Source organism: Carcharodon carcharias, chromosome 9, assembly GCF_017639515.1.
Source record: "Carcharodon carcharias isolate sCarCar2 chromosome 9, sCarCar2.pri, whole genome shotgun sequence".
NCBI classification, from domain to species: Eukaryota; Metazoa; Chordata; class Chondrichthyes; order Lamniformes; family Lamnidae; genus Carcharodon; species Carcharodon carcharias.
The window spans coordinates 127280304-127308213 of record NC_054475.1 but is presented as its reverse complement, the minus strand read 5'-3'; the positions used below and the strand labels follow the sequence as shown (position 1 = coordinate 127308213).

The window sequence follows — 27910 nt, the reverse complement described above, 5'->3', positions numbered from 1 at the left end:
TTTTACTCAGTTCTGTTGAATGGTCATTCGGACTCGAAATGTTAACTGTGAGCCTCTCCGCAGATGCTGCCAGACCTGCTGAGTTTTTCCAGGTATTTTGGTTTTTGTTTTTGTTTTGGATTTCCAGCATCTGCAGTTTTTTGCTTTTATATTAACAAAATCACAATGCAATCAGGCAGACTCAACATGCTTTGTGAAAGGGAAATCATGTTTGATAAATTTATTAGAGTTCTTTGAGGTTGTAACAACCAGGGTAGATAAAGGGGAACCAGTAGGTGTATTGTATTTAGATTGCCAAATTGCATTGAATAAGGTGCCACATAAAAGAGCTCATGGTGTTGGGGGTGATATATTAGCACGGACAGAGGGTTAGCTAACTAACAGGAAACAATTGGTCAGGGTAAACAGCTCATTTCAGGTTAGCAAACTATAACTAGTGGAGTGCCGTAGGGGTCAGTATCGGGGCCTCAACTACTTATAAACCGTACAAATGATTTGAAGGGGCCAACTGTACAGCAGCCAAATTTGCTGACGATACAAAGATTGGAAGGAAAACAAGTTGCAAGGAGGATACAAAGAGTCTGCAAAAGGATATAGACTGGTTAAGTGAGGGGGAAAAGTTTGGCAGATGCAGTGTAATGTAGGAAAACATGAGATTGTCCACTTTACCAGGAAGAATAGGAAAACAGATTATGTAAATGGAAAGAGAATGCTGCAGTACAGTGGGATTTGGGTGTACTTGCACAGGAAACTTATAAAGTTAGCACGTAGGTGCGGCAAGTAATTAGGAAGACAAGTGGAATATTGGCCTTTATTGTAGGAGGCATGGAGTAACGAAGTAGGTAAGTCTTGCTGAAACTGTACAGGGCATTGATGAGACCACACCTAAAGTACTGTGCACAGCTTGGTCTCCTTACCCAAGAAGGGATGCACATGCATTGAAAGAAGTTCAGAGAAGGTTCACTAGGCTAATTACTCTGATGAAGGGATTACCTTATGAGGAAAGGTTGAGCAGGGTAGGCCGACACATTGGAATTTGAAAGAATGAGAGGTGATCTTATTGAAACTTCTAAGAATCTGAGGAGTTTTGACAGGGTAGAAGCTCTGCAGATGTTTCCCGTCGTTGGGGAATCTAGAACTCTTGGACATAGTTTTGTGGTAACTTTACAGGACAGAAAGGAGACTGTGTGTAGCACATGGAGTTCAAAATACCCAAATGAAAACTAGTTTATTCCGGTTTGACTATATAGACATACATACACAAATGGCCAAAAGAGGGTGCTATTAGAAGTTTAAAAATAAGGGATCTCCCAATAATGTCAGAGATGAGAAGAAATGTCTTCTCTCAGAGGGTTGTTAATCCTTGGAATTATCTTCGCCCAAGGACGGTGGAAGCAGGGTGATTGAATGTACTCAAGACTGAGTTGGACAGGTTTTTGGTCTACAAGAAAGTCAAGGGTTATGTGGGCCAGGCAGGAAAGTGGAGTTAAGGTCACAAACCAGATCAGCCATGATCTTACGGAATGATGGAGCAGCCTTGAGGGGCTGAATGGCCTGCTCTTATTCCTATTTTTTAGGATCTTTTTGAGAATGACTTCTTAAAACTGCATACGGGAGATATTGCCTCTACTTCTTGGGCATGAAGTATATAAATAAAAAGCCAGTCAAGTTATGACAATGGATCACAAACACGTACACATCTGGTTAACTATCACCAAAAAATATCCATTGTTGGAAATGAAAAACATGCATCACCAGGCTTTTCACTGAAAACAAAATCTAAATCAGGATAAACTCAAAAGCAGCATTTTTCAAACACCACAAGCATTCATCAGTATCTTCTAAATACACACACACCTTAAACCAGCTTATATTTCAACTCTTTCTTGGACTCGAACGCAAGTTCTGTCGAAGGGTCATGAGGACTCGAAACGTCAACTCTTTTCTTCTCCGCCGATGCTGCCAGACCTGCTGAGTTTTTCCAGGTAATTCTGTTTTTGTTTTGGATTTCCAGCATCCGCAGTTTTTTTGTTTTTATCTTCTTAATATCCATTGTTTGAGTTAAGCATTTCAGACTAACTCCAAAGAGCTTTACAGACACAATAATCCAACAATTCTGATGTACCAGATAGTTAGTTTTTACTTAGTCATAATAGATGTGTAAGCACACACATCTCCCTAGTTAGGACAGGCTACACAATTCCAAGACAGACGATATTTGTTTGGGATCCTCTCGTGAAGAATTTGTACATTTCTCTTCAGAAAAATCTGCAAGAAACAGCAATCAAAAGAACTTAAAACAAAAACAGAATTACCTGGAAAAACTCAGCAGGTCTGGCAGCATCGGCGGAGAAGAAAAGAGTTGACGTTTCGAGTCCTCATGACCCTTCGACAGAACTTGCGTTCGAGTCCAAGAAAGAGTTGAAATATAAGCTGGTTTAAGGTGTGTGTGTTGGGGGCGGAGAGATAGAGAGACAAAGAGGTGGAGGGGGGGGGGTGGGGGTGTGTGGTTGTAGGGACAAACAAGCAGTGATAGAAGCAGATCATCAAAAGATGTCAACGACAATAGTACAATAGAACACATAGGTGTTAAAATTAAAGTTGGTGATATTATCTAAACGAATGTGCTAATTAAGAATGGATGGTAGGGCACTCAAGGTATAGCTCTAGTGGGTTTTTTTTATATATAATGGAAATAGGCGGGAAAAGGAAAATCTTTATAATTTATTGGAAAAAAAAAGGGAAGGGGGAAACAGAAAGGGGGTGGAGATGGGGGAGGGAGCTTACGACTTAAAGTTGTTGAATTCAATATTCAGTCCAGAAGGCTGTAAAGTCCCTAGTCGGAAGATGAGGTGTTGTTCCTCCAGTTTGCGTTGGGCTTCACTGGAACAATGCAGCAAGCCAAGGGCAGACATGTGGGCAAGAGAGCAGGGTGGAGTGTTGAAATGGCAAGCGACAGGGAGGTTTGGGTCATTCTTGCGGACAGACCGCAGGTGTTCTGCAAAGCGGTCGCCCAGTTTACGTTTGGTCTCTCCAATGTAGAGGAGACCACATTGGGAGCAACGGATGCAGTAGACTAAGTTGGGGGAAATGCAAGTGAAATGCTGCTTCACTTGAAAGGAGTGTTTGGGTCCTTGGACGGTGAGGAGAGAGGAAGTGAAGGGGCAGGTGTTGCATTTTTTGCGTGGGCATAGGGTGGTGCCATAGGAGGGGGTTGAGGAGTAGGGGGTGATGGAGGAGTGGACCAGGGTGTCCCGGAGGGAGCGATCCCTACGGAATGCCGATAAGGGGGGTGAAGGGAAGATGTGTTTGGTGGTGGCATCATGCTGGAGTTGGCGGAAATGGCGGAGGATGATCCTTTGAATGCGGAGGCTGGTGGGGTGATAAGTGAGGACAAGGGGGACCCTATCATGTTTCTGGGAGGGAGGAGAAGGCGTGAGGGCGGATGCGCGGGAGATGGGCCGGACACGGTTGAGGGCCCTGTCAACGACCGTGGGTGGAAAACCTTGGTTAAGGAAGAAGGAGGACATGTCAGAGGAACTGTTGTTGAATGTAGCATCATCGGAACAGATGCGACGGAGGCGAAGGAATTGAGAGAATGGGATGGAGTCCTTACAGGAAGCAGGGTGTGAGGAGCTGTAGTCGAGATAGCTGTGGGAGTCGGTGGGTTTGTAATGGATATTGGTGGACAGTCTATCACCAGAGATTGAGACAGAGAGGTCAAGGAAGGGAAGGGAAGTGTCAGAGATGGACCACGTGAAAATGATGGAGGGGTGGAGATTGGAAGCAAAATTAATAAATTTTTCCAAGTCCTGACGAGAGCATGAAGCGGCACCGAAGTAATCATCGATGTACCGGAGAAAGAGTTGTGGAAGGGGGCCGGAGTAGGACTGCAACAAGGAATGTTCCACATATCCCATAAAGAGACAGGCATAGCTGGGGCCCATGCGGGTACCCACAGCCACACCTTTTATTTGGAGGAAGTGAGAGGAGTTGAAGGAGAAATTGTTCAGTGTGAGAACAAGTTCAGCCAGACGGAGGAGAGTACTGGTGGATGGGGATTGTTCGGGCCTCTGTTCGAGGAAGAAGCTAAGGGCCCTCAGACCATCCTGGTGGGGGATGGAGGTGTAGAGGGATTGGACGTCCATGGTGAAGAGTAAGCGGTTGGGGCCAGGGAACTGGAAATTGTTGATGTGACGTAAGGTGTCAGAGGAATCGTGGATGTAGGTGGGAAGGGACTGGACAAGGGGAGAGAGAAGGGAGTCAAGATAACGAGAAATGATTTCTGTGGGGCAGGAGCAAGCTGAGACGATCGGTCTACCGGGGCAGTTCTGTTTGTGGATTTTGGGTAGGAGATAGAAGCGGGCCGTCCGAGGTTGGGCAACTATCAGGTTGGAAGCTGTGGGAGGGAGATCCCCAGAGGAGATGAGGTCAGTGACAGTCCTGGAAACAATGGCTTGATGTTCAGTGGTGGGGTCATGGTCCAGGGAGAGGTAGGAGGAAGTGTCTGCGAGTTGACGCTCAGCCTCCGCGAGGTAGAGGTCAGTGCGCCAGACAACAACAGCACCACCCTTGTCAGCGGGTTTGATGACAATGTCAGGGTTGGACCTGAGAGAATGGAGTGCAGTAAGATCAGAGAGAGACAGGTTAGAATGGGTGAGAGGAGCAGAGAAATTGAGACAACTAATGTCGTGCCGACAGTTCTCAATGAAAAGATCGAGAGAAGGTAAGAATCCAGAGGGAGGGGTCCAGGTGGAGGGAGAATATTGGAGATGGGTAAAAGGATCCGTTGAACTGGGAGAGGACTCCTGCCCAAAGAAGTGAGCCCGGAGACGAAGACGGCGGAAGAAGAGTTCAGTATCATGCCGAGCCCGAAATTCATTGAGGTGAGGGCGTAAGGGTATGAAACTAAGTCCTTTGCTGAGCACTGAACGTTCAGCATCGGAGAGGGGAAGGTCAGGGGGTATAGTGAATACACGGCTGGGGTTGGGATTGGAAGAAAGGGTGGGGACAGGCAGGGGTGGGGTGTCCTAGATGGGTGTTGGTGTCGATGAGTTGTTGTAGCTTGCATTCCTTAGCACTTGAGAGAAAGAAAAAGTTTCTTGTTGAGGCGTCGGATGAGCCGAAGGATAAAATGAAACTGGGGGCACGCGCAGCTTTGAAAAAGGGTACGGCGGTGCTGCTGGAGGGAGAGGTCGAGTGTGTTCATATGGCGGCGCATGGCACTGAGTGTGGATTTCAGAATGTGACGGGAACAGCAGTCCGAGAAACATTTTATGTCCCGGAGATACCTGTAATCCTGGGTGGGTTCGAAACATGAGGGGTGGAATTTCAGTTGAAATCCACGTGGGGTAAGTCGGAGACGGAGACAGTCACTGAGAAAGGAGATATGGCTGTGAAAGCGGGTTTTAGTAAACACCTTGTCAAACACTAGGAGGGAAATGGAAAGCAAAGAAGGTGAGCAAGACAACAGAGAGATACGGAAATCTTGTCGCAGAGAGGAACAGAACTTCTTCAAGGAGGTAGGCATTTCTTGAAGAGCAGTGGCAGTCAATTAAACACAGAGATAAAAACAAAAAAACTGCGGATGCTGGAAATCCAAAACAAAAATAGAATTACCTGGAAAAACTCAGCAGGTCTGGCAGCATCGGCGGAGAAGAAAAGAGTTGACGTTTCGAGTCCTCATGACCCTTCGACAGAACTTGCGTTCGAGTCCAAGAAAGAGTTGAAATATAGAACTTCAAAGAACTTCATTGGCGGGCTTGAGTTTAGCCTTTTCATGAATGGATTTAAACCTTCTGGGATATTTGAACTGGCTTCATCAACTCACTTTTACTACCTGTATGTACAAATGACTCCATGAAGAGACAATCACCATCTTCCTCTCAGGTGGGCCTAACAGATCCCATGATACTATTCCTAAGAGCAGGGGAATCCTCTCCAGTCTGCTGGCCAATATTTATCCTTTACTCAGCATCACTAAAAGACAGATTATCTGGTCATTATTGTTGTTTATGGGTCCTTGCTGTGCACAAATTGACTTCCTCATTCCCTGCGTTACAACAGTGACTACGCTTCAAAAGTGGTTATAAATTGCATTGGTACACTCAGAGGTCATGAAAGGTGCTATATAAATGCAAGTATTTCTTTTAGACACTTGTGAACCAGATTAGTCTGTTCTGAAAGGACCTGAAATGAATTTTCATGCTTGTCCTCCAAGTGTCATGGGTATGTACTGCAAATCTTATGTGTAATCAAAAGACAATAAATATTTCTCATCTTTTTCCACTGCACACTTTCCGATCGTTACTTGAAATACAATGCCTCGATTTAATTCACAGGGCATGTGACTCTGCCTTTGGAGCTGGCTTCTGTATTCGGCACAAGTAACTTTATCTGGAGAAGCCTGTATCTTAGCAATGGACTCTATCAAACCCTCTTAATATCCTGTGCAGTCTCTTCACCTTTCCCAAGGAGAAAATCCAATGAAAGCCCAGGGTATCTGCCAACTCTCAAGAATGACTGCACTCAAAGCAATTTTTTCTGTCAGATACAGAGCGCCTTTTCTACATTTAATGGAAATTTCCAGCATTCAATTTCTCTTGCACAAATTCATCACCCAATTGGTCACTATTAATTCATGACAATATGATCCCAATCTCTGAAACATCTCTCTGCACTTACACCTAAACTCCTTAGTTCTATTTCTTCTTCTTGTTTCTCAGGCATCTAGGGATCAGCAATAAATGCTAACATTTCCAGCCATGCCCATATCCCAAAAACATTTTCTTTTAAATATCAGCTGTTTTTATAGACTGTTAGTTGGCACAGTAACTCAAATCCCAATTCACACTGCATGTTTTTACATTTGTTCATGGGTTGTGCATGGCCACACTTAGCATTTACTCTGCATTGAAAAGTACAACTGTGAACCTCTCAGTCTCAAAACTTACTCTTCAAGCCAGCCCCTGCTAAACAGTGCTCTCTTGAAGGCAAAATTGCACCAATATTTCTTATGTTGCCTCACTAACTCTCTACACCATGTGAGAATAACTTGCTGAGAGATTGAAATGGAGATGCAAACTGTTGCCACTGAAGCAACATACATTTTTGAAAAATGCAGTAAGGAACTGAATTGCCTCCTGCTGTTGCTATTTTAATGCCAGAACAGTTAAATCCATTAGCCCTTTGAAACTAAATCATGGCTGTGGCAGGTTGCAGCAACTGAGACTGAAACACACAGAGGGGGAGTGGAGAGTTATCGCCAAAATAAACAGCACTTCAGTATGAGCTGATTTCATATGTTTACCTTCTACACACAGGCTTCAACAATCATGCTGGATAAAGTTTCCAAAATGCAACATGATGGTAGATCACAATCTAATGCTAAAATCACAAATCGCCAGCACATATCCAACAAGTGCTCAAAAAAATTACTTTAATGAAACTCAGGGGCTATAATGGAATACAATTGGCAGTGACGCTACTGGCCCTGGGTTGCATAGCCCACCAATAAATAGCTTCATTACTCAACCAATTACCTACACAGTGCTGAATATCAGGAATTCTGTTTGTGGGAACAATGTGTTATCACGTAACTGAAGGCTTGCATCCGAGACTGTCTAATGCTGAAACTATTCAGTCCTAAGGGAGAACTTACAGCACTTACACTGGCTCCATCACTCTTCAAACTCGATCAGTGGTATTTAATTACCCGGCACAAAACACTTTTGAAAATTGCTACAATTCATGAAAAAACAATGGGCAAAATACAGTCATGATTTAAAAAGGGCCTAACGTACTGAATTTTCAAATGAGAAAGTTTTCTTTGCCAATCAGGTTTGGTTTTTTGTGGGAAATCATAATTCTCCAAATGATTTACTTGCACTGCATGAACACAAACCACACACCTTATCCAGCGGACAAACTCATACAAATGAGTACAGATTTACTCAATACTCGCATTCCAAAGCAACGGTTATATAAATAAGTGGAGGGACGGGCAGCTAGCAAATCTGCATCAATCTAAAATAAATCACTTCACCTGCAAAGAGCTAACACTGCACAAATTGATATACTGCTGTAGATCAGACAGAGGCCAACAGTATCATAGTCAACTTTCCAGTGTCCTATGTCCTTTAACTCCTTGCTTTTTTTTCTATTGGTGGGCATGGCCTGCTCTGAGAGGTCTGATTGCTGCTGCAAAAGCAAAAGCCGATGAAAAGGTGTTGTTTTGTAGAAACCCTGCCTTTTCATCAACTCCCCCCAACTCATTAGTTAATTCCAAACCAACACTAACCCATATGCTGGACATTAAGATAGCTGCAACCAGCTTGCTACCTTTTCTGTCATTGTAAAGGCCAAAGCTTCTGCAAATCAATCTAAATTTGAGATATACACATACGCAGTTTTAAACAGTATCTATTCATGCTTCCTAAAAGTTTTATGAGCCATAATAGTTTTGTAGAGGGAGAAAAACGTTTATGACTGTATATCACAGATATTTTCTTTTGTGTAAAACTAAAACCCTAACATGGTGACTATCATAAAATCTGGTTGTGTGTGTAATCGGCAATCATGTATATCAAATGTCCTACACATGCTGAAATGGAACTTCAAGATTCCATGTAGCTGAGCATTGTAGTGAAGTAGTGAATTATAAAGAGATTATAAAGAACTTCTTACGCATGAGTCCAAGTTATAGTATAGATTTTACGATATCAAATTTTAGTTCTGGTTATTGCAAATATTTAAGCTGCTTCAAATGTTTGCACGATAATGATTGCACAAGCTGTCTGTCTGAAACCTCCCACCACCACCACCCCTTCCCTCCGACACGTCCCCCTCCATCCAGTGCCCCCAGCTGAACAGCTCTCTTACTCCCGCCAAATTTTCACTCTGGGGTCACATGAAGTTTGAGGCATTAAAATGGGGTCACACTGGGAAACAGCTTGGGAAGTACTGGTCCATGTTGTTAACATCCAACTTATGAACTAATAGTAGCAGAGACTGAGCTATGCACAAAATTGAACTTTTTTTTTCTTATTTTGAAAGTGAAAAGGCAAAGAGCTTGCATCTACATGTTACCTTATCATGACTTCAGGCTGTGCTCATAACCAATTGATTTTGTAATCTGATTAGAGCGGAGTCAAAATGGTTTTATGAAAGAGAAATCCTGTTTGCCAAACCTGTTCGAAGTTTTTTTTGAGGGTGAAACCAGCAGGGTAGATAAAACAGTAAATGTAGTGTATTTGATTGTCTGGAGGCATTCGATAACATGCCACACAAGAAATGGTCAAACAACGTTAGGGTTTATGGGGTTGGGCATAATATATTAGAAAGGATTGAAGATTTGGTAATGGACAGAAAGCGGAGAATAGGAAATGACAGGGTGTAACTATAAAGGAGTGCCATAAGGATCAAACTCAAGGAAAAAGCACATAACTTTTTTATTCATTCATGGGATGTGGGCTTCGCTGGCTGGGCCAGCATTTACTGCGCAAAGATGAGTGGCAGGACAGAATATAAAGAACTGCAATGACGAAAAGGTTAATCAGGAGAAACTGAGAGTGAGAATGGGGAGCTAACAGTAGATAATAAGGAAATGGTGGATAAACTGAACAAATATTTTGCTTCTGTCTTCACTATAGAGGATACAAAAAACATTCCAGTAATAGCTGTAAGTCAGGAGGTGGAAGGGTGGGGGCAACTTGGTAAAATTATAATCACTAGGGAAATGGTACTGAGCAAACTGATGGAGCTGTAGGCTAACAAGTCTCTAATTTAATTTCTGCTCCTATGTCTTATGGTCTTATCGGGGAGAAGGCAGGAGAATGGGGTTGAGAAACTTATCAGCCATGACTGAAGAGCAGACTTGATGGGCCGAATGACCTAATTTCTGCTCCTATGTCTTATGGTCTCTGGGTCCTGATAGACTTTACCCTAGGGTCTTAAGAGGTGGCTAATGATGTAGTCGACGTATTGGTGTTAATTTTCCAAAATTTGCTAGATTCTGGAAAGGTTCCATCAGACTGGAAAGGAACAAATATAGCCCCTCTATTCAAGAAGGGAGGGAGGCAGAAAACAGGAAACTATAGGTCAGTTAGCTTGACGTCTGTCATGGGGAAGATGTTAGAATCAGTCATTAAGGAGGTTATAGCTGGTCACTGAGAGAAACTCAAAGTAAACAGGAAGAGTCAACATGGTTTTGTGAAAGGGAAATCATGTTTAAGCAATTTATTGGAGTTCATTGAAGAAGTAACATGTGCTGTGGATAATGGGGAGTACTGTACTTGGTTTTCCAGAAGGCATTTGATAAGGTGTCACATCAAAGGTTATTGTGGAAAATAAAAGCTCAGTGTAGTGGGTAACATAATAGCATGGACAGAAGATTGGCTGGCTGGCAGAAAACAGAGAGAATGCATAAATAGGTCTTTTTCTGATTGGCAGGATGTGATGAGTGGAGTCCTGCAGGGGAATGTGCCGGGACCTCAATTTTTTACAATTTATATCAATGACTTAGATCAGGGGAATAAAGGCATGATAGCTAAATTTGCAGATGACACAAAGTTAGTCGGAAAGTATGTTGTGAAGAGGACATAAGGAAGTTGTGGATGGATATAGATAGGTTGAGTGAGTGGGCAAAGATCTGGCAGATGGAGTACAATGTAGGAAAATGTGAAGTTGTTCACTTTGCAGGAAGGATAAAAAAAAGAGTATTATTTAAATAGAGAACGGCTGCAGAATTCCGAGGTGCAGAGGGACCTAGGTGTTATAGTGCATGAGTCACAAAAAGTTAGTATGCAGGTACAGCAAGTAATTAAGAAGGCTAATGGAATACTATCCTTTATTACAAGAGAAATTGAACATAAAAGTAAGGGATGCTTCAGTTATACAGGGTATTGGTGAGACCACATCTCGAATAGTGTGTGCAGTGTTGGTCTCCTTATTTAAGGAAGCTTGTAAATGAGTTGGAGGCGGTACAGAGGAGGTTTACTAGATTGATACCTGGAATGAGTGGGTTGACTTACGAGGAAAGATTAGACAGACTGGGCTTGTTTTCATTGGAGGTAAGTGTGGGTGACTTGATTGAAGTATCCTGAACAGTATTGACAAGGCGGACATGGAAAGGATGTTTCCTCTTATGGGTGAGTCCAGAACTCGGGGGCACTGTTTTAAAATTATTAAGTGTTTCCCTTTTAGGACAGAAACAAGTAGGTTTTTTGCTCTCAGAGGGTTGCACAACTTTGGAACTCACTGCCTCCAAAGGTGGGGTCATCGAATATTTTTAAGGTAAAGATAGATAGATTCTTGTTAGGCAAAGGAATCAAAGGTTAATGGGGTAGATGGGAATGTGGAATTCAAAACACAAACAGATCAGCCATGATCTTACTGAATGGAGGAGCAGGTTCGAGGGGCCGAATGGCCTACTTCTGCTCCTTGTTCGTATGCTTGGGCCTCAGCTATATTCAGTATGTATCAATGACTTAGGTGAGGGGACTGAGTTTGCTGATAACACAGATGTAGGTAGCAAAGTGAGGACGACGGAAAAAGGCTGTAGAGGGATTGTAGACTAATTAAATGACTGGGCAAGGTGGGAGCAGATGGAGTATATTGTGGGGAAATGGGAAGTTATTCATTTATGTAGCTATTAATAGGAAAAATACCAACTTTTTTTTTAAACGGTGAGAACTATTAAATATTGGTGTTCAGGGAGATTTGGCTGTCCTTGTACACAAAACAAAGTTAACAAATAGCTACAATACGCAACTACAAAGATAGTTAGCCTTTATTGCAAGGGGATTGGAATACAAGAGTAAGGAAATCTTGCTGCAATTACAGAATTTTGGAGACCACACCGGAAGCACTGTGGACAGTTTTGGTCACCTTACCTAAAGAAGTACATACCTGCCTTAGGAAGGATGCAACAAAGCTTCACAAGATTGATTCCTGGAATAAGGGGGCTTCCCTATGAGGAGAGATTGAGTAGATTGTATCTACATTCACTGTAGTTTAGAAGAACGAGTGAACCCTTTGAAATGCATGGAAGCCTGAGGGGCTTGACGGTTTAGATGCCAAGGCTGTTTTCCCCACCTGGAGTGTCTAGAAATAAATGGTCATAGTTTCAGGATAAGAGGCTGGCCATTTTGGATTGATGAGAAACTTCTTCATTCAGAGGGTTGTGAATCTTTGGAATTCTCTACCCCAGAGTACTGTGGTCAATCAGTATATTCAAGATTGAAATCATTGGTTATTCTGGCACTAAGGAAATTGAAGGATATGGAGATAGGGCAGGAAAGTGGAATTGAGATGGAAGTTCTGTCACGATCTTACCGAATGGTGGAGCAGTCTTGAAATGTCATGGGGGTTACTCCTGCTCCTATGCATAGTGCAATGATTGATGGAGACAAGCATGGCAGTCAGTTTGCATTTAGCAAAGTGCCAGTGAGCAGATCACACGGTTTTGCTGTTGTTTGGAAGAATATATGGCAAAACACCAGCCCTCCTGCTCTTCTGCAAACAGTGTTGTGACATTTTACACGTCTATCTGAACATGTCTCATCCAAATGAGTGCACCTCCAACTATGCAATATTGCTCCAGTGCTGTACTGTGTCAGCCGAGATTACCTGCTCAAGTCTTGAAGTGGAGTTTAAGCACAATGCCTTTTAACTCAAAAAGGTAAGCATTCTACTTAAAGGAACCAAGCTAACACAGTTGGATACAAACATGCCAAGCAGCTTCCAATCATCTCAAGTTTGATGGTGTGGCCTGCAAGGGGCCGAAAAGATAATTCAGAGACACTGACATCACAAGTGCACATGGAATGCAATTGATAGCAACAAATACATTTCCCATGGTTATTTCTTCCCATCTCCATACAGCATTTTACTAAATTGACAAGCTTTAGATTATTTTTATTGAATATCCCATCAGCTTCTTGTGATGTCAGACCATTGCAAGGTTGTGGAGACTTCTCTTGCTAGTAGGCAGTAACTTTTCACTCTAGGGAAAACAAACCCAAGTGTACTGTGCTCTTCCTTCCCCACATCATGTTACATAAATTCACATTTCAAATTTCAGACTGCTTCAAGGTGAAACAAGTTTTTTTTTATTCATGGGATGTGGGCATTGCTGGCATTTACTGCACATCCCAGCTGTGCTTGAGAAGGTGATACTGAGCCACATTCTTGAACCGCTGCAGTCCACATGGTGACCACCAGAGTGTTGTTAGGGAGGGAATTCCAAGATTTTGACCCAGTGATAGTGATAATGAAGGAACAGCGATAGACTTCCAAGAAAAGACGGTGAGTGATTTGGAGGGCAATCTGCAGATGGTGTTCCTGAGCACCCACTGTTCCTGCCCTTCACAGTGGTAGAGGTGACGGGTTGGAAGTTGTTGTCAAAGGAGGCTTGGCAACTTGCCACAATACATCTTTTAAATGGTGCAAACTACAGCCATTCTGCACCAGTGGTGCAGAGTAACTGTTCAAGGTGGTGGATGGGGCTTCAAGCAAGTGGGTTGCTTTGTCCTGGATGGTATCAAGCTTCTTGAGTGTCGTTGGAGCTGCACTCATCCAGGCAAGGAGAGAGCATTCCATCACGTTCCTGACTTGTGCCTTGTAGATGGTGTAAAGGCTTTGGAGAGTTGGGAGGCAAGTTACACACCACAGAACTCCCAGCCTTTGATCTGCAATGAGGTCTGGGACAACTGGAACAATGGCTAGGTTATTGGTGAGAAGTGCTGTTTGAGGGCACTGTTGATGCCATCACATCCATCACACTGCTGACAATTGAGAATAAACTGATGGGGCAGTAATTGGCCTCAATGGATCTGTCATCCTTCTTTTTTTGGACAGGACATACCTCACAATTTTCCACATTGTTGGGTCGCTGCCAGTATTGCAGCTGTGCTGGAACAGCAAGGCTAGCTCTGCAATGCAAGTCAACAGCACTACAGATAAATTTCCTTCATATCCTTCAGGACTTCTAGTCAAAAGTGGTGCTACCAAGCCACTCATGGTGATGGACATTGAAGTCTCCCACCCAGAGTATATTCTGCACCCTTGCTATTCACAATGCTTTTTCATTGTGGAGGGGTACTGATATGTCAACTGAGGGATGGCAGTAGGTGGTAATCAGCAGAAGGTTTCCTTACCCATGTTTGATCTCAAGCCATGAGATTTCATGGAATCTGGAGTCAATGTTGAGTATTCCCAGGACCACTCCCTCCTGACTGTATATCACTGCGCCACCACCGCTAAGGTGTCTATGCTGCTGGTGGGACAGGGCATACCAAGAGAGATGGTGATGGCAGAGTCTGGGGCATTGGTTGAAAGGTATGATTTGTATGATTTGAGGGTACGAGTCAGAAACTGCCAACCCGACCCCCAAATGTAACACGAGGAGCTAAAAAGTATTTTTATTACTGAATTATTTATAAATAAATAACCTCCATGGGGATAGACATGAATTTGTGTACATTAAATTCATCAAATTCATAAAAAACATATATAATGTATACAATTTCATTCCGTTTTTCTCATCACCAGTTGTCTTCATTAACACTGTTTTCCCTCCAACTTGGCTTACTGTTTGACCAGCTGCCATGTCAAAATTCACGGGAGTCTCCTTCATGTTCCCAATACAGGCCAAACTGTACCTGTTCTTTTGTCGATGTTTGATTATAAACTGCTGAAATATGTTAAGCCTGTCATCATGTTCTGCTGGGAGATGCTGTGAAATCTTAGTCATCCGTCGCAGTACAAAATCCTTTCTCATCATTAACCAGGTACATCATGACAGCTGACTTTGAAATCTGCAATGCTTAATTTTCTTGTTTCAGGGTGAAAATTTAGATAGATTGTCTAGGAACTGAGAGTCCAATCTGGGGATTTTCATTGACCTATTTTGCAACTTCATTTTCCAACTGCAGCCACATGCTAGGTTTCCACTGTTTGCACATTTATTCTTCAGCATTTGCCTAAGCTGTGTAGAGAGCTTTCTCCAGTCTCTAGCGTTCTTCCCCGATATCTTGCACTCTCTAGCTGCTTCACAATTATTAGTCTGCTCTGATTTTTAACTTTGAACTGGGCTGTGTACCTGCAATTCCTTCGTGATACCATGTTAAAAGACAGGTTTGGCAGGAACACAGCACACACTAGTGAGGCAGTGGTCTTGGCGACACACGTTGACAAAAGTCAACTTTTACACAGTAGGTCAGGAGTCCTATCCGACAACGGCTTTCACCTTCAAGTTTCAGGGGAATGATTATCATTAGAAAGGCACACTTCTATGGAACCTCTCTCCCTCAGGTCCAACCAATTACACTCCAGTTCACGGTTCGGCCACTTCAGGGAAAACACCCAGCTCTTTAGTGTCTTCGAGTTATTCACACAGCTTTCCAGGTTCAGACATTTTTAGCCAGCTCACGCAGGGTGTCCAAGAGCTCCTGTCTCATTTTCTGCCAAACAGAAAGACTGACCTCTTCCACAAGAGTGATTTGCTCCTTCTCCTTATAAGAATTCTGTGTTCCTCTTTCTGTTTCTGTCTGCTTTCTTTGAGTCCGCATCTGTGCACTGATCACTTTTACCATCCAGCTCCTCTGCTTGCAGCTCTCTTTTGTGTCTGCAGCGCTCCTTTGTGTCTGCCAGCCATAAAGCTTCTTCCTTAACTTCCTTCCTAGTAGTACTGCTTCCAGGTCAAGGGTCATCAAGTCACATGGACCAATATTTCTTATTAGTCAAGAAGATTATAATTGATCCCTTTCCAACCGATAGTTGTAAAAACCCAATGGTTCATTCAAGTCCTTTAGGGAAGGAAATCTGCCGTCCTTACCTGGCCTACATGTGACTCCAGATCCACAGGAATGTGGTTGACCCTTAAATGCCCTCTGAAATAGCCTAGCAAGCAACTCAGTTCTCAAGGGCAATTAGGGATGGGCAATAAATGCTGGCCTAGCCTGCGATGCCCACATCCCATGAATGAATAAAAAATCTCTTTAGAAGTCCTTTCTAAACATTTTTTAAACAATTATAGATTCCTTGGACATTTTAAAGATTTACAAATTTTGCTTACTGTACTGCTTCCAGGTCAAAGGTCGTCACATATGTGATAACAAGCACTGATTTTGTTGTTACACCACTGGCAAATCAGTGACAACCTTACTTCAAGCCAATATTGAATCTTAAAAGTAACACTTTGAATCAAAACACATGCAAATGAGATTCCAACTTAAGTCACCTCCCATGTTAAGGAAATGTATGTTTGAATGCATGAGCAAAAATTACATTTGAATTTTCCAATCCATATCCCCCAGCCACCAACTGAGCTCTGCAATTTCTGGGCTGCATCCAGATCATTCTGGAGAAGACAAAGAACAAAATCATACTGCTTGAAGCATATGTTTGAGAATTCTATTACAACAATTCTATTGCACTGATCGAGGTGTACAAGATTATGAGGGGCATGGACAGGGTGGATAGGGAGCAGCTGTTCCCCTTAGTTGAAGGGTCAATCACGATGGAACAGAAGTTCAAGGTGAGGGGCAGGAGGTTTAGGGAGGGATGTGAGGAAAAGCCTTTTTACCCAGAGGGCGGTGACGGTCTGGAATGCACTGCCTGGGAGGATGGTGGAGGCGGGTTGCTTCACATCCTTTAAAAAGTACCTGGATGAGCACTTGGCACGTCATAACATTCAAGGCTATGGAACAAAAGCTGGTAAATAGGATTAGGTAGATAGGTCAGGTGTTTCTCATCTGCGGTTGCAGACTCTTCTGCACTGTGTGATTCTGTGACGAGACAAGGACATCCAAAGACAGAAGCTGCTCTAGGTGTGAATAGCTCTTTGGTTGGAATTTTTTGTGTCAGATCTTCGCTCTGGTTGAAATCCACACCAGCTCATGCATTGCCCGACATACAGTGGAGGAGTTCAGAGGGAAATCTGAGCTATTTACACAAGGCTTCCTTTCACATATCCCAGAGTCAAATTTCAAGGCCGTTCCTTTAATTGTACTTGCAGTTGTGTCACAAGGAATAAAGTGTGCTCTGTTTTATGACATATTACATTCCCACTTAAGATCGATTTGTGGATACTATGGACTTTTCACAAACTGGAATGAGAGGGTGTAACTGGAGGGAGAAGAAACAATGTTCAAGCCTTTTGCTCAACTTGGGCTTAAGCACAGAAAATCAAGACAGATACTCCAGTGCAGTGTTGAGGGATTATTGCACCATTGGAGGTGCCATCTTTCAGATGAGACGTTAAACCAAGTCCCCATTGGCCTGCTCGGGTGGATGTAAACGATCCCATGGGACTCTTTGGATGAAGAGCAGAGGAGTTATCCCCAGTGTCCTGGCCAATATTTATCCCTCAATCGACCTCACAAAAACAAATAATTTGGTCATCATCACAGCACTGTTTGTGGGAGCTTTTCATATGCAAACATTACAACAGTGACTACACTTCAAAAGTGCATCACGGGCTGAAAAACTTTGAGATGGCTGGTGGTCCTGAAAAGCACAATGTGAATCCAAGTCTTTTTTTTAAAAAGAAACAGGTGGTGGAGAGAATTTGTTTCAGCAAAACATCACAACGAACCCAACTATTTTCTTCATTCCCCCACAGCAACCTCCTTTAGTCTCAGAATCAATTTACTGGAGGCTAAATGTCCTAAGGAGCTTTCTCCAAACACCACCTAAAATAGATATCTGTGCACTTTAACTTGCAGTTTGTTGGAGCATTCTATGCACCAATTAGGTGCCACGGTCCCTACATTAGTACAGTGATCAAACAACGAAAGCACATATTTGGCTGTCAAGTGCTTTGAGATGTCCCAAGATTGCAAAAGGCACAATATAAAAACAAGCTTTTCTTTTTCTTTATATGTGGAGTTATTAAAAAGCATTTTACATCTAGTTTCTAGCTGTGGTTCTCTTCACACTGACTGTGGAGATTATGCATCGACTAAGAGGATGAGGAACATCTTGAGGTTGCAAGAGGCATCACATAGATACAAATCTTTCTTTAGCTCTTTGTTATTCTCCCAAGTACTTTGGCTGGACATTCACAGTGTAGGGAAACTGTAGGAGCGAAGAGGTACCAACCAACACAGACACATGTTACTCTCAACTCAGACAGGTGGTGACAAAAACAGTGAAGGAGATTTGCCATGTTAAGAGATTGTGGAAGATTCTTTAACTCAGTCATTAGAAGTTAAAAAAATAGCTGCAGTCAGAATCTTATTCCAAGCTTAACTTAATACAAACATTCCAAAATTCATCTGTAGTATGTTAAACCAGAGGAAGTTGCCAGCCAATTTTTGAAGAAGAGCATCTGTTTTGTTCAAGTATTTGTACAGTTATTTTCAAAATGTGGCCAACAGTTCCTCAAATCCAGAAACTCCCAGTAACCCATTTTAGGGACATTTAGGTGTTAGCTGTGATCCAATGGTAGCATTCACACCTCCAAGTCAGCAGGATGTGAGTCGAGTCCCAAATCAGAGTCTGAAGCACAAAACCTAGCTTAACACTAGATTACTGCAGCACTCCCTAAGTACTGCAGTAGAGTCTTTTGGATGAGACATTAAACTAAGGTTCTGTCTGCCTCCTCAGGCGGACCTTAGAAGATCTCATGCTCCTGTAAGAAGACCAGGGGTGTGGCTTCTCCAGTCCTAGCCAATGTTTATCCCACAACCAACATTACTAAAACTAATTATCTGATCATTTATTTCATTTGTTTGTAGGATCCTACTGTGCACAAATTGGCTGCCACGTTTCCTATATTAGAACCGTGACGACACTTCAAAACTACTTCATTCGTTGTAAAGTGCTGTTGGGCATCCTCAGTTGGAAGTCTTTCTTTTATTTGACCACACAGCTCTCCCAGTTGAACCTGTCCTCTGGTGATAACAAAACGTGTACTGTCCAGGAAGAAGACAGCTGATGCCTTTCCCTTCCGCAACAATCATGCAGGTTGAGGCCAATCACAGCCATCAGAGCTAGAGTCAGGTCAATGGGGAGTTTGGATCTGGAACCTTCTCATCTGCACAACACAAGCACAGGGCAACATTTTTAAAAAGAATTGGGAGGACATCATCATTTGGTCAGACATCAACTGCAGAAATTTCAACCATGCCACCTGGAGTTCACTGGACAACCCAAATTGCTTATAATTTGGTAAAAGGTGGTTCACAACCTCAGTGTTGAACTTGACCTTAAGTTGAGCGGCTCATCTCATTTCTTCATCACAAAGACTGCCTACTTTCACCAGTATAATATTAGCTGCAACCCTCATTCATACATTTGTCACCTCGTAATTCGACAGTTCCTATACTTTCCTGGCCAGTCTCCCATCCTCCACCCTCTAAACTTCAATGCATCCAGTGTTCTGCAGCTTAAAAATAAGGGGTCTCCCATTTAAGACAGAGATGAGGAGAAATTTTCTCTCTGACGGTCATGAATCTTTGGAACTCTCTTCCCCAGAAAGCCATGGAGGCAGGGTCAATGAATACTTTTTAAGGCAGAGGTAGAATGATTCTTGACTAACAAGGAGTCAATGTGGAGTTGAGGCCAAAGTCAGGTTACTTATTGAATGGTGGAGCAGGCTGCAGGGGCTGAATGACCTACTTCTGCTCCTAATTTGCATGCTCGTATGTATGAAAATATGTTTACAGTCTGTACCTTCCCCCAAACCAAGTCCACTTCTTCATCATTCATTCCCATTGATCTAAAACGTCACCCAGTCCCTCAACACCTAAAAACTTGAATTCCCATTCCTGCTCTTCATGACCTCAATCCCTTCCTATCTTAGTTGCTTCCTCTCACAGAAATCTCTAGAACTCTCCATTCCTCTGACTCTGGCCTCGTGCATCTCTCCTCACTTCATTCACCATCAGTGGCCATGCTATCAGCCCCCAAGGCACCACACGCTGGAATTCCCTCTCTCTCTCCTTCAACTTCTCCTCCCTTAAAGCCCTGCATAAAACCTCTCTCTTTTGCCAAATTATTGGCCGCTCCTCTGTAAATCTCCACTTTTGGCCCTGTGCCCATTTTCTTTCGATTACCTGCCTGTCAAATACCTTGCGAAGTTTTTCTACCAGAGCAGTGCGAGATGAAAAAACACACACAGTTGTTTGCTAGCAGTCTGAATATTTGCCACACCAACCCAAAAGACATCCTAGAAAAGTGAGGAGGGTGTAGCCTGAACACAATATTAGTCACTGCTCAAAATTGCAAGTTTAAAATTTAAACCACAGTTAGGACACAGAAGATCGAACGTGCATAATTTATACATTTTACAAAATGTATGTCCAATAGAACATGTATAATTTGCAGTCTAATTGGAGGATGATAAAGAGGTAGCTGCTCCTTAGAAACAGTCCTGCTTGAAGTGCAGCAAATTGAAGTAAATGTATAGAGTTACAGATTAACTGCTACGTATATTTAAACAAAGGTCCCCTTTCATCCCTCTGTCTAACACAGTAGCTAAACTAGTCAACTGGAAATGTACAGCGCACAACAAATTCAGAGTAACAACTGTTTCATAAAGTACTTATTTCGTATCAGGCAGAGTGGACATAATTCAAACTTCTCATTTATCAAAACTGTGAAACGCACAAACAACAGCTATAAATAAGTAAATTAAGCATGACTTGAAATACTTTAATACAGCCCAATGCGAATAGTCAAGTTGAAAACATTCAATTAACAGCACCATCATTAGGTAAAACATCAAAGGACAACGGGACTGAACTTCTTGTTCTGTTGAAGGGTCATGAGGACTTGAAACGTCAACTGTACTCTTCTCTGCCGATCTGCCAGACCTGCTGAGTTTTTCCAGGTATTTGTTCTTGTTATTTCCACAGACCTGGGACAGTGGCGTAAATCATTCCTTGTAACAGGCCAAACTGATATTTCAGAAAATTAGAATACACCGAGTACATCAGAATGCAATGCAGATCCGCCCTCCAATTCAGAACATTAGTAAGTAGCACATAGAATTGCAGCCACACCAGACACCAAGCATCTAATTAACAAAGGAGCATTATTGTACAACAATGCACGGATCCAACTGTACACATTTAATGCAATCTAAATTGTTACAGGAAAGAAAGGCTTTTCAAAAACAAACTGGAGCCATCCACAATGTGTAAGATTAAAAGAAATGATTAATTCAGTTTGCACGCAGCACATGAGGACCAAGCAACAACTGAGTTCTATGAATATTTAGAAACAAATTTACATTAGCAGGGGAGGCAGTGGCGTAGTGGCATTGTCACTGGACTGGTAATCCAGGAACCCAGGGTAATGCTCTGGGGACCTGGGTTCGAATCCCACCACAGCAGATGGTGGAATTTGAATTCAAAAAAATATCTGGAATTAAAAGTCTAATGATGACCATGAAATCATTGTTGGTTTTCATAAAAACACCCATCTAGTTCACTAATGCCCTTTAGAGAAGGAAATCTGCTGTCCTTACCTGGTCTGGCCTACATACAACACCAGACCCACAGTAATGCAGTTAACTCTTAAAAATGCCCTTTTAACAAGGGCAATTAGGGATGGGTAATAAATGCTGCGCTATCCACTGACTCCTACATCCCACGAACAAATAAAAAAAAATTGACCTTGTCTTCAATGCTAGGCACATATGAAATAGCTTGTGTGGAAAACAGGTCAGATCACTCTGGTATTTTAAGCTTTTTTTATATCAAGCAAAAGTAACATAGCAAGGAGGTTAAGGATTCAAACCCCACTCCAGAGGTTGAACACACAATTTAGGCTGAGGGAGTGCTGCACTGTCAGAGGGGTCACCTTTCAGATGAGATGATAAACCAAGGAATGATTTACCCTCTCACTCACCTTTCAGATGAGATGATAAACCAAGGAATGATTTACCCTCTCACGTCCATTGCACTATTCAAAGAGGAGCAAAGGCGTCTTGCTGAATATTTGTCCTACTAGAACAGATTGGCTATATATCTTTTTATTGTATGTGGATCTAACTGTGTGCAATTTGGCTGCTGAATTTCCCTGTAACACTGACTACACTTCAAAAGAACTTCTTCAGTTTTTTTTTTAAATGTGTACTTTGTTTCAATGGACAAAGCCAAAGGGTCTATCAGAAACCCTCACAAGGGTAGGTGCATGTGACAGCAAAGAATTAAAAAACTTTGCAAACCAAACCAGTCTGTCAATGTCATTAAAATGAGAATAAATTGTTGAAACCTGTTACTGAGCCTAATTTGCATCATCTTATGATGCATAGTTTAAAAAAAAGGGTGTAATCTGTCAGGGCCACAGGTTTCCCAACTCGTACAGGCACCCACACCCTCATGATGTGCATTCGACTAGGGCAAGTAGTTGATTAATTACTGAGGTGGATCAATCTCAATTCCTCCACAACTCCCCCCACCAATAGTGCAAAGGGTGACTTTTTTAAAAATATATAAAAAGGAGCAACTTTCTCACTCAGAAACATGCTGTGATTAAAACTGCAATACACAGCATCTGCAACATTTGGCCACATCAGTCCCTTCCACAGCCTTTACCTGTGGTCTCCATGCCACAGCCTCACAATATGCTACTCTTGACATGCCCCAACATAAAAAAATACCTTTTGCCAAATCCATAGAATGACCTCCAGGGTGTGCCCAAAAGTCCTGACCCTTCTTCACTTCATAAACTCTGCACTGTCACTCAACAACATACATAAGTACAGGGGCAGCATCCATATATGTGTGTGATACCCAGATCAAACTCTTCCCCCATCTTAGATTCTGCACCTGTCCACCATCAATTTGTGAAGCGACAATTACTTCCTGTAGTTTAACACTGATTATTGCTGGAGACTTTGCACCAATTTCCCAATTTCATCCCGCTTACAAATTGTTCACTCAGACTAAACCTAACAGTTCACAGCCTTAGCAACCTATTTCACCCCCATAATCAGAGCTGTGCTGTCAGAAAGCCGACATGATGTTCAGTCAGGATGAGCTACAATATCCTCCAACTGAATACCAGGACAAGATTGAGTCATTGTTTTGACCCCTGCAAAACACTAGCTGCTGACTCCATCCTCCTCCCTTGCTGCTCAGTTGAGCTGAACCAACCCCAAATCATTGCAGAGGCTGCCCTTCAACTCACCTTCCACACAACACCTACTCCACACCTTCCCCACCCTTCCACAGTCAAATACTTTCAGCACCTCTATATTCCTCCAAAGCTCATCACTCCTTCACATACACCAACTTGTCTGTAACTCAGCTCTTCATATCCCTTAATGCACTAAGTCCTAATCATCTCCCGTCCCCTCACTCTTGCCTAGGTTCGAGTGCCACTTGTCAAAGCATCTGCTACTGATATAAATGCACGTTGTTGCTGAACACCAGGTTAGGCCAAACAGAATATGAGATCACTTGTCAACTGCAAGAATGCAGCTATGCAAGAATTGAGTTATGCAAGAATGTTTTAGATACATGGAAAAACTGTAGTTACCACTATCATTGATCTTAAACAAGAATAAAAACTAAAAATGCTGGAAAAACTCAGCAGGTCTGGCAGCATCTGTGGAGAGAGAAACAGAGTTAACGTTTCAAGTCCATATAACTCTTCAGGGATGAAGAGAAGCAGAAATATGATGGATTTTATACTGTTTAAGAGGAGATGGAGCAAGATATAAGGTCAGAGATAGGTGGGAGCTAAAGAGAGAGTAACAAAGACGTCATGGACACAGAACAAAGGGAGTGTTAACAAGAGTGGTGAAGTGTAATAGTGCTGAGAGTGACATAAAAATAAGAGCAGAATGTGCTAATAGCAGAACAAGGATCAGCGCTCTGTGAAAGCACAACATAGAAACCAGTGACAGATGGCCCTGTAAGGGGGTGGGGGGGGGGTTGAGAAAAAAGGATTTTAAAAATGAATAAATAACTAAAATTAAAATTAAAAAAACAATTGGATTAAAAAAGGGGTGGGGGTGGAGGAGAGAGTTCATGGTCTGAAGTTGTTGAACTCAATGTTAAGTCCGGAAGGCTGTAAAGTGTCTAATCAGAAGCTGAGGTGCTGTTCCTCCAGTTTGCATTGGGCTTCACTGGAACATTGCAGCAGGCCAAGGACAGACATGTGGGCATTGAGAGAAAGATGGTGTGCTGAAATGGCAAGCAACAGGAAGGTCTGGGTCATGCTTGCGGTCTGAGCGAAGGTGTTCCACACAGTGGTCACCCAGCCTGCATTTAGTCTCCCCAGTGTAAAGGAGACTATCCTTTTTCCCCAACCTCCCCTCGCACCCCCAAAGCCAGCTGTTACTAGTTTCTATGTTGTGCTTTCACAAAGCAGTGACCCTTGTTCAGCTATTAACACATTTTGCTCTCTTACTTTTATGCAACTCTCAGCATCTTCTTTATTCTTTACCACTGCCATTAACACTCCCTTTGTCTTGTGCCCATGACATCTTTGTCAATCTCTCCTTAGCTCCCACCTATCCCTGACCTTCTATTCTGCTCCACCCCCTCAAACAGAATATCATCACATTTCTACTTCTCTTTAGCTCTGAAGAGTCATACAGACTCGAAACAGTAACTGTTTCTCTCTCCACAGATGCTGCCAGACCTGCTGACTTTTTCCAGCATTTTTTGTTTTTCAGATTTCCAGCATCCACAGTATTTTGCTTTCATTTTAACCAAGATTATGATCAAACCTCCTCTCTGATTCATTTTTAAAATCATATTTACATAATTCTTTACCACAACTTTTAAGGCAGCCCCAAATACTTGACATTTAAAGCTTATTTTGAAGCAAACTCCAGGTTGCTAATCATTAGGGTTGCCAACACTCTAGAATTCCATGCAGGTCTCCAGGATTTAAACATCAATCGCCTGAGCCGCAGCAAGAAACCCAGGGGAAAAGTAAATGACAGGACCATTAATAGAAATGCTTGTTTTCTTTTTCCATTTCCTTTGAACGCTTTTGTTTATTAGTTACAAAAACACTGGACATATAGTAAATCTACAGTTTGATTGGCAGTCTTGATTCATCAAATCAGGTAATGAAGAACCTGCTCGCTTTGCAAACTCGTATGGGATTGGCACTGTTAATACAGGCATGGGGTTGGGGGGGTGGTAGTTAGAGGCAGGTCATGTGGTAGAACCTTAACAGGTTAAGTCCAACCAAATTGGCAACCCCATGCAAGGTTCCCTCCAGACTAATTGCTCAACAAATGGTTAATTTGGGAACAGCGATTCAGGGAATTGAGTTAGCCAGGGAACTCCACTTCTCTGATCAAAAATGAGAATGTTTGGATAGTGCACAAGATCTTTAACAGACAGAACTTCAACTTAACAACTCATCTGAAACACATCACCTCTGATAATAAAGCAGCCCCTCACAGGTGCTGAAGCCAAATTGTGTGCTTAAGCTTCAGTGTGGGATGCAAACCCATGATCTCCTGCCTTCGAGACAAGAGTCCAACCCACTAATGCCATTTGTTACCTATTTATCCCCTTTTCATCCCAGCTTGTCATCTAGACGGCCCAAGGAAAATGTGGCCACTTGCTCCACAAGCGGAAGATGAGGAACAATTCAAACCATGACTGTGGCCATCCAAGTCAGACCGTTGCTCACATACTGAACTCGTGCCCTGAAATCCATTCCTAGTAGCATCTCGACCATTCACATGATGTCAGCTGAAGCCGTTGAATGGATTGTTAACCCTGACATCGAACTATAACTGCTTCTCCAGCAATACAAAATATATCTCCTCCCCACAAAACAAATTTCACTATCTCCATTAAACAATGGCTGGTTCTCTTTGAGTAATGGCAATGCTGAGTTATATCACAACCCACACTCTCCCCATTAGTACCATTAAACAAAATATCCCTCTGCAAAACATCCGACAGCAGTTTACACAGTAGCAATTTACACAGGAAAATGAGACTGTTGGACACAATAAGGTGCTACCTCACTTTATGTTAAAACAATTTTCTAAGCACAGTAACTCTTAAGAATTCTGAGAGGCTACCATTCAAAAACAGCATTACTTAAAAAGCTGAGTAATGGTCTGGCCTGCCTCACTTGTCTTCCCAAATTCAAATACTACAATCTACCAACAACTATTCGTTTCCCTAGAGAGGGCTGCTTAAATTCAACACAAAGCACCACACACAGTTAAGAGTTAATGCCCCATTGGCAGGCAAATGCCAGGTCCAGCCCTCAGTTCTCCTTGTCCTGTGACTGATGGCTTTGAACTGGTAGTTGAGAATCAGCCGCAGAGGAATCTCAACCATTTCCTCTCTAATCACAAGCTTAACTCACTACATTTAAATACCCAATAATTACATTGGTGGCTGCAAGAAAAGCAAACGAGGCTGAAAACAAAAGGTGTAGCTTCACAGATCCCAAAGTAGCAAAAACAAACTATTGATGAAAACACTTGATTTAAAATTTGTAAGAATTCTTGTTTAAAAAAAAGGGTGAGAAGAAGAAAGATTGAATGGAACCCAAATCTGAGTGAAGATTTTTGTTCCAGATTATTGCTCAACATCCAGATTTTGTTTTTCAATTTACATTTTAAAAAGTTTAACGTCAGAATGTTTTGTTTTTAGTTCAGGGTGAGAAAAATCCACTTTCATCTGCAATACGTGGCAGACAAGATACTGATCACAGGCGCCTTATGCACTCATTTCTGACACTGGGGGATGGGGGTGGGCCGAGGGGGGCGGGGAGCCTCGACTTTTGTGAGCAACTAAACTCAAAAGTATTCCAGGGTATTTTGGAAGTTGGGGACTGGCCTTTTTCCCAGCAGTTTGAGGCAAGAGTTACAGAGACACAAACACACACGGAGCTTCTCTTCAAACCTGGCTGGATCCCGCGCTCTTCATCACGTCCCTTTAGGGGGTCCCTCCATCCCCAGCTCCTTCCTTCCTGCCTCACTCCGACTCAGCACAGAGACCCTCCGCAGAGGTGACAGACTCCAAGGCTGCCGACACCCACCCTCAGGCTGAGAGTTTAAAAAGAGGCAGCGGGAGCCCGGCTACTTACAACTTTGCTCGGCGTTGTCTGCAGCCCGCTGCCAGTCCACAGGGGAAAGGGAAGACACCGCACCGGGAGCCGCCGAGATCCAGATGCTGCTCCGTGCGCTACCCCCGGGGGCCAAGCCGGGACAGGGAGTCCCGCCTCCCAACGCCGCTCATTGGAGAGCGAACCCCCGAATTCACCAATCGCCTGGCGAGAACCCCAGAGTGATTGGTCAATAGGGCTGTCTATCACAGTGGAGTTACCTGCGGAGGGTAAATCCAGGTTGGGGAAAGTGAGCAGCTGGGGGGGTCCAGTGTGTGTCTCAAACCCTTCCCAAATAAGCACTTTGTTTTTAATAAAAACAAAGTGTTGGAAAAACTCAGCAGGCCTGGCAGCATCTGTGAAGAGAGAAACAGAGTTTCGTGTCCAATATGATTCAACTTCATATTGTTTTTGCTTCTTTCAATAAGAAGACACTAGCTTGTCCCAAAGTAATTAAACAAAAAAGCACTATTGCTGAAAAAAGAGACGTGTAAAAGCTTTTTGCCTTGTACTCATCAGGACATTGACAAGAATACCAAATGTAAAGGGAGCAACAATTTATAATTCAGGAGAGTGCTGATTGGTTGGCAAGTGGACTCTGGTTGGTTGAGGTGTTGCCATGGCGAATGGAGCAGTTAACCAGTAAAAAAGCAGTTTAAAAAATCCCGTTTTAGAGTGTGCACAACTAATAAAACCTTACACCATAAGAAAACTAACAATTTAAATAATAATGTTTTCATCTGCATCAACCACACATTCCAGTTTCTGTGATGCCCACCATTGCAGAAATAGGGTTGCCAACTGTGATTAAATGTATTCATGGGGATTTCATCACATGACTTACCCCCACACTCCAGCT

General features: G+C 42.7%; 1 protein-coding gene across 3 annotated transcripts in view; it reads right to left on the bottom strand.

Annotated features, from left to right (window-relative positions):
* LOC121281903 (plastin-3-like) overlaps positions 1 to 27163 on the bottom strand; it is a 146996-nt gene extending 119833 nt beyond the window's left edge. The window contains exon 1 of one of the 3 annotated variants that reach the window (XM_041195057.1): positions 27034 to 27163. The gene's annotated coding sequence lies outside the window, so the exon portion shown is untranslated. Of the gene's footprint in view, positions 1 to 26849; positions 27005 to 27033 lie in introns of those variants that run through there. The other 2 variants (XM_041195062.1, XM_041195058.1) reach the window with 2 other exon arrangements.
* Between the last annotated feature and the right edge of the window lie 747 nt (positions 27164 to 27910).